Source organism: Triticum dicoccoides, chromosome 7A, assembly GCF_002162155.2.
Source record: "Triticum dicoccoides isolate Atlit2015 ecotype Zavitan chromosome 7A, WEW_v2.0, whole genome shotgun sequence".
In the NCBI taxonomy this organism is placed as follows: domain Eukaryota; kingdom Viridiplantae; phylum Streptophyta; class Magnoliopsida; order Poales; family Poaceae; genus Triticum; species Triticum dicoccoides.
This window is the reverse complement of record NC_041392.1, coordinates 631,454,093-631,460,920: the sequence shown is the minus strand read 5'-3', so window position 1 is coordinate 631,460,920 and position 6,828 is coordinate 631,454,093. Positions and strand designations below refer to the sequence as shown.

Below are 6,828 nucleotides of genomic sequence, written 5' to 3'. Positions count from 1 at the left end.
GAGGAGGGGAATTTATTGATTCCTCCACCTCCATGTAGTTCGAACTCACACTTTCTACGCTAAAAGCCGGCCCATTGACCGAGTTTGGGTATGACGACGAAGGGTTAAATTCCACAATCATTCCGTCCATGGAATCAGGGATAAAAAAAGGATCCATTGTGACCCCCCATCTTTTAAAGCTCTGCTCCCAAACTAAAGAGAAAGGAAAGGAGACTGATCTTGACGTCGGTGTCGGTTTTTCCAACGAAACGAATAAGTTTTGGATTGAGATTTCACATAAGCATTGCACAATGATCCGCATTAGGCGGGGAGCAGCAATGATACCGCTGGCCGGGAATAAGTACCTATCCCTCTACTACTGACGATGTTTTTCGTTCTATTGAAATCCTGCGTCGAGCCGATGTTTCATTGATCGATACCGGGCACATCCATCACATCAACTATTTCACTTTTCATACGCATTTATTGACGGACCGGTAAACTAGACCCGAAAAACTCCTATTTTTAAAATGAAAGACCCATCACAAAATTATGGCGCAACGCTATGACGAGCGTTCTCACAGGCCGGCACCTCGATGCATCCGTCTCAAGAGTTGTACACCTTACATGTGCTTCACGCCACAATCTCTCACTTTCTGCTCCTCCATCTGTCTCCATCATATAATCGATCTCACCTCTCATGTCTGAGTGAAAAAACCATATTTGTTAGTATATATCAAGGCCGAGAGGACACGTTCCTCTCATGTCGAGATTAGTATTAGGGACCCTTAGTATTATTAACCGGTTACTATACGTACATGCAGTGAGACAATCAATCTATGCTCTCATTCACATTTCATTCTAGCACTGACGACTCCAGCCCTATCTATCCCTAGAAGCAAATGGACCCTAGAAGCAAATGGAGTAAGTCCGATGGAACACTCGGATTGGAAAAGATAATTATACTTATAGGCATGGATGAAAAAAAAGCTTGGAAACTAGTTCAAATCGAACTCAAAAGCAACTAGGCAATCCAACTTCCATTGAAGCAGCTTCCCTGGAACTAGCTGCCATTGTATCGGTTGGTGCCATTTCTTCTCTTGGAGGCAGGGCAATAGATTAAGATTAGGCGGTAAGCGAAGGAACTGTAGGGCTTAGGGCTGCGGGTGAGCGCAACTTCAATAGGTCGAGGGGAGGAAGAGAAGAAAAAGCAGCTATTTCACCTGGTGTCGTAATAACCACTGTTTTCGGGTTTGAAGGCATAAGCGCAGCAGAGATCTTCTTTCATTTAAGAAGAAGCCACCGTAAAGAAGAGGAAACAAGGCGTTTAAGGGACACCGACTCCCATTATTTTCTCCAGGCCTGCTTTGGCTAAATCGACGGAGGCTTAGCTTATTATGTTTCGGGCGTTTAGCTAGCTTAGAGAATAAAGAAATCTATCTCTAAAGGGGGAGCGGTACGACTATTTTAGGTTAGAGGAAGGTTGAAGAGAGAATAGCTAAAATAGCCAGTCGGGTAGGCAAGTGCGGGTGGATGTGGTCAAAGTGAATATGTCTTGTTTCGGTTAGCGGTTTCGGCTCTCCGGCACCGAAGTAAACTCTTTCTATTGCGGGGCCTATGGAGTTTGGGGATGAGTGCTGACACTTTACTGTGCAACATTCCTGTTTCTTTCATTCCCCTTACTAGATCAAAGAGGGCATATGTGGGGTTTGAAGATGCCTGGACCTTACCACCTTATTCTAATAGCCCGCATCAATGCCTCTGCCCAGAACATAGGAGCCCCCTGGGTTCAAGATCTCATATCAAATTTCAACTACTGGGAAAGAATTGGGGTGCGGCAGGAAGAAATGGAATTCTCAATAAAAGTATAAATAGGTCTTCCCCACTGCTGCATAGAATCTGAGCTGGGTGGAATTGAAGTTCGGTTTCGATCAAGACACCCCTGCCTACTTACCTTAAAAAACGACTAATGATCAACCGATCACAGAGGTCCTTTTCCAGCAACTTCAAATCAGAAAGCCCCAACTCCCATAAAGAATGCTTGCAGATCTTTCTTTTTATTACGATGACGATATGGACTCATTACTGTCTCATTTTCTTATATTTATATAAGTTCTTTTTTTTGGATTCGACATAACAAGAACAGAATCACGCTCTGTAGGATTTGAACCTACGACATTGGGTTTTGGAGACACACGTTCTACCGAACTGAACTAAGAGCGCTTTCCGGGAGATAAAGCAGTAAAGAAAAGGATGATTTTTGTACCGCATGCATATAGAAAAATGAAACTCTGAATTTTGTCCAATTTGCATCGATCTCAATTGATCCCTCGTTACTGCCCATAGGAGAAGTAATAGGTAGGGATGACAGGATTTGAACCCCTGCCTTGTTTTCCACATCATAATTTATTCCTCCATCTATATAGAACTTTCTTGTCATTTCTTCTTTTTGGTTTCATATAATAAATGATATACATCTGAAACCCAACCTAACGTATAAAGAATGAATATTTATCGGTAATGCTCAGGAAGAAAGAAGGGGTCATCTTTTTGATTTTTATTCCACCCTCATGTACCCTTCTTTGCATTTTTTCTAAAGCCTGTTCAACCTCATATCACCTAGAACAAGTCATGGACTTCTTCAATGAAAGAAAGTCTCATGGAAACGTTTTCAACGAAGTAAGAACCATACAAAATAGATTTCTTGATCTTTTTATTTAGGAAAACGGATTTTTTCGCAGTTTTTTCTTTTATCCTAAAGATATGCAGAACGGGTGTATTATGAAATGTTCGTTGTCTAGCTTTGCATACATCGCTACTTAATCGTTTAGTGGTTATCGATGAAATTACTTCACCATAGAGAAAATATTATTGAATTTTATATATATATATATATATTATTGGTTGCTTTTGTTTATGTCCAATTGGAAAAGTTGATCTTCTAAATTCATATGTTTAGCCTAAAGTACATAACTTGTGTTCCTCCCTAGTTCTTGCAAAGCCACCTAATCAAGCCTCACCTCATTTGTAGTTATAACATGTTCAGCTGAAAGCAAACTCCAAATAAAATTGGTTTACTATTAGTAACACATATACTTTTTTACCTTAGCTCTTTCTTTATTGTTCATTGAGCAGTTCAAATGCTTTGATTGCTTATCAGATAAGAGGTAAAAATATTCTTCATTCGTTTATTTTGTTAATTCCAAATTGCATTCAAATCCATTATTTCTCATAACTTGAGAATATGTACAGCGCAGAACAGAAAAGAAGGCTGATTTGATGAGTTGTAGGGGCGGACCCACTTCCACTGATTTCTTGCGGGAAGGTTCTATAAGGGAAGAAGAATCAGAGCTGTGACCTGGTAACCTTGATTTCTTTCGGAACGTCATTACGAGAGTAACAAAGAAAGAATAACGTAGATAGGAAGGAGCGAGCCGAGCCCCAAGGATAATGAATTGGTATGCCGGGTGCTTACTTGAGCAAGAAGCCAAGTCATCGATAATCAAAGAAAGGTGTGAGTGAACGAGCCCAACTTTCCGATTCAAATATGACTCCTTTCCACTTTCAACAAATAGAGAAATCTCCGCTAGGCTAGCAGTGGGTAACCAACGTAGTGCCCCATTCATTCCATGACATCCAATCAGTTCTCCTCGGATTCCAATCCAATCTCCCAATCAGTGAGAAATAGACGGTCGGATGAGATCTCGAACGTTGTCCCTACCTACTGAGGAATCAAAAGTGTACGTAGAAAAATAGAGTGTTGGAAATGCATCGAGGAGAACTTACCTTGTGAGTCACTACTCCGGCACTGGGCAGGAATACTACTAGCGAGGCTTATAGGCGGCTAGTTCTTAAAGAAATCTGTCAGCTATAACCTAGCCTATTGAACCTGGTACGCCCGAAGCACGAAACTAGATAGGTAGCCCTACCTACGACTAGAAAAGTATCGTATTTTTTTCTTCCAGTAAATCTTCCACTCATTCCTTCCATTATGGAATATCATTTGGAGTATATTTTCCCTCTCAAAAAAGGCTTCGCCCTCACTTCACTGAACTTATTGGAAATGCCTAGGACAGAGTTCATTCACTCGCCCAGCAGCCCTACTCCTCATAGTTGATCCAAATTTCTATCCCTGATTGACTCAATCAGGAAGAGGAAGACTTGATAAAAGATGAAAAGAAAGGATTGATTACCTTTTGAAGTCAAGAAAAGAAAGGAAAGGGCTATTTATGAGTTTATGTAGATGAAGTTTCAGATTCTTGGATGAGCGGAACATCTTTGAGACAAATCATCTCTACCCGGGTACATAGCTTCATCCAAACCATGGATCCACGAATTGTTGACTCGCTCTAGAAAAGAGCTTCGTAGTTGGGAGCTCTGAACCGATGATCGATATGGTTTCCTAGGATGAGAACTATGGTTTACTACTTGAAAGAAAGTTGTTTTATCTTTTTTTCACTTTTTGAGGTGTTTTGCCTAGTCTGAATTTCCCCTTCTTCTATTTGATCAAGATGGATAGCAAAAAAGCATGAATAGGCCTACTGGGATGGAAGGAGAGAAGGACTGAACGAGAAAAGGAAATACCTCTTTGTTTACCTTGGAATGAATTGCTCAACTACTTAGGTAACGAAACGAAACGTTCATCTACGATCTTTCTTAAAAAAAGATAGGATTGTACGGCAGTTCTCGTTAGTAGATTCGCAGAACAGAAGAAGAAGTTCACTCTGACTTGCGCACTACAAAAAGGCAGCCAACGACTTCGGACGTACTCCGTCTTTCGAGCCTCTGTTTAGCTTCAAAAGATAAGGCGCAAGTGCAACGAACGCTGCTTTGGTGCGTCCCACCCCAACTAACTAGTGCTTGACTTGACTTTCCCCCGCGCCTATCCAATGAATAAGGAGAAGGCCGGCCTATCAATGACCGAGCCAGTCTGATCTCCTTTATACTGACCTCAAACAACGAGCGAAGTCGAGATGTTGATGAGAAAGGGGCTTTTCTCAAGGCCAAAGAGTGCTCTTTGAAGGCTACTATGCATCCTTACGAATACAAGAGTGGTTTTTTTTGTTTTGGGTATAGCAGGACTTGAACCTGCGACCATTAGGTTAAAAGCCCAATGCTCTACCAACTGAGCTATACACCCGATTTTACAAGAAGGCTTGGTGCGGAAAAGAAAAGAGGGCGGCCTGGCCCCTTTTCTTCTTATCATATCACAAGGGCGCGGCTCTGTATGGTATAGTACTGTGGAGCAAGTTTGGGAGTCCTTTCCACTCATTGAGGATTCTATCTAAAAAAGAAGGTCAACGGGGGAGACTACTTTGAAGTCCGGGCTGAACAAACTACTTCTCCTGCTACCAAAACAGAGAAATAAGGAAATAAGATGGATTCGTCTAATAAAATACCCAATGCCTGTAGTTGAAGAATTGTTGGATGAGTTATCTTGTGCTGTTTGGTTTACTAAGCTGGATCTGAGAGCTGGTTACCATCAGATAAGATTACATGAAGCAGACGAATACAAAACGGCATTCAAGACCCACGTCACTATGAATTTTAGGCTATTTGGGCTCACAAATGCACCACCCACCCTCCAGAGTGCTATGAACACAATTCTGGCTGAGCTGACTAGGGTTTGTGTACTTGTTTTTGTTGATGACATCTTAATCTATAGCAAATCCTTGCAAGATCATGTCACCCATTTGCAGCAAGTATTTGACCTTCTGAAGCAGAATCAACTATATGTGAAGTTGAATAAATGTTCATTTGCTCAACCACAGATAGAATACCTGGGTCATGTCATTAGTGGGCAAGGGGTGGCTACAGACTAAAAGAAGATCCTCACAGTGAAAGAGTGGCCTACTTCCAAGTCAAGCACATTAGAGTTTGGGCTTAGCAGGACAGGCGTTTCATTCACAGGAGCTTAGCTCATTTGACTGCTCAAAGACTTAAAACACCAATGCAGCACAAAGCTTTCCTTTCCTCAAGCTCATGGGATTACAATATACCATCCAATAAAAGGCTCAGAGAATAGGGCAGCTGATGCACCACTATCTAGATTACATGAGCCAGATGAACTCAATGCCATTACTTCCTGTCAACCACAATGGCTCACTGATATTGTTGCAGGGTACAGCAAAGACACATTCACCCAGAATTGACTATCTGAATTGGCAGTCCTGAGCACTCACAAGAATAGCAAATATTCATTGCATAATGGGGTCATTCGATATAGAGGAAGAGTATGGGTTGGTGCAAACTTCTAAATGAAAAAAAACATCTTGCAAGCACTTCATGCCAGTGGTATTGGTGCCCACTCTGGCATTACTGCTACTTATCACCGCATCAAGGCACTATTTGCTTGGACAGGAATCTTTCAATCAGTGGAATCTTTTGTCAACAAGTGTCAAATCTGTCAGCAAGCTAAGGTAGAACATTAAAAACTCCCTGGCCTCTTCGATCCTCTACCCATTCCTGATGAAGCATGGTCCATTATCAGCATTGACTTCATCACTGGATTACCAAAGTCCCATTACTATGATTCAATTCACGTGGTGCACGAGACAAGCCAAACAAACAGAAACCGAATTAATACCGAAGAACACAAGCTGTGGGCCGTAAAGTGGAAACGGTTGCAGGCCAAAGCTGTCCCCCTTTGCCACTAAGACTTGAATCTTTAACCATCGGAATACCCGGTACTCTCTCTACCAAACAGGCAAGATAGTCTTATCTTGAACTCTGTCCCTTCTCTAATGATTGACAGGTTTAGTGCCTGGTAGTAAGAGTATTTTGTGGTCTATTGTCCTCCTAGGAGGTCACTCTGTAGGCTCAGCAAACAATTCACTGAAGCCATTCAAG

At 41.7% G+C, this 6,828-nt stretch overlaps 2 non-coding genes across 2 annotated transcripts; both read right to left on the bottom strand.

The window, feature by feature from the left end:
• Positions 1 to 2,128: 2,128 nt before the first annotated feature.
• Positions 2,129 to 2,202, bottom strand: TRNAW-CCA. Its single transcript has one exon. It is a non-coding gene; the product is annotated as a tRNA-Trp (tRNA).
• A 2,844-nt stretch (positions 2,203 to 5,046) lies between these two features.
• On the bottom strand, positions 5,047 to 5,119 carry TRNAK-UUU. The gene has a single exon. It is a non-coding gene; the product is annotated as a tRNA-Lys (tRNA).
• Between the last annotated feature and the right edge of the window lie 1,709 nt (positions 5,120 to 6,828).